The sequence below is a fragment of the Notothenia coriiceps genome, unplaced genomic scaffold (genome assembly GCF_000735185.1).
Source record: "Notothenia coriiceps isolate Sejong01 unplaced genomic scaffold, NC01 NC01_scaffold00009380, whole genome shotgun sequence".
Classification (NCBI taxonomy): domain Eukaryota; kingdom Metazoa; phylum Chordata; class Actinopteri; order Perciformes; family Nototheniidae; genus Notothenia; species Notothenia coriiceps.
Window position 1 is genome coordinate 236,182 of NW_011342081.1, and position 625 is coordinate 236,806.

Genomic DNA, 625 nt, shown 5'->3' on the forward strand with positions numbered 1-625 from the left:
ATGGCATAGATCTACGGCCTTGGGTATTGCTGCTATCTCTCTTAAGGGGGAGGAGCTTGGGTATTGCTGCTATCTCTCTTAAGGGGGAGGAGCTTGGGTATTGCTGCTATCTCTCTTAAGGGGGAGGAGCTTGGGTATTGCTGCTATCTCTATTAAGGGGGAGCAGCTTGGGTGCATTGTTGTTGCCAGTCTATGACGAGCACAAGCCGCCATGAGGTAGTTTACTGTTCAGGGACGAAGGTTCCCTGGCGCACATTCTTTCAACACATGGACGAGAGCTCTAGTTAGATTCAGGGTCCATATTGCTTTAGTCTCGCTGATGAAGAATGTTGATTATTACACTCTGAACTAGTTAAAACCTGGAGCTGCAGAAAGAGGTCTTCAGAATTGGTTTGGCAACCGCTGTGTGAACTCGTGACACACCACCTGTCTCGTCAATTCTCCGTCCGTAACTCCAAATAAACCGTCAGTGTTTGCCATCAAAGCTCCAGCTCTCCTCGTGCCTCTCTCAGTCCTGACTCTCCATTGCTACAGAGTTTCCCTCACACATATTATTATAGTATGGCTTCCAAAAACAAGGAGGAGAGTTAAGTTATAAATACTGTGGTTTATTTTATATCAAATC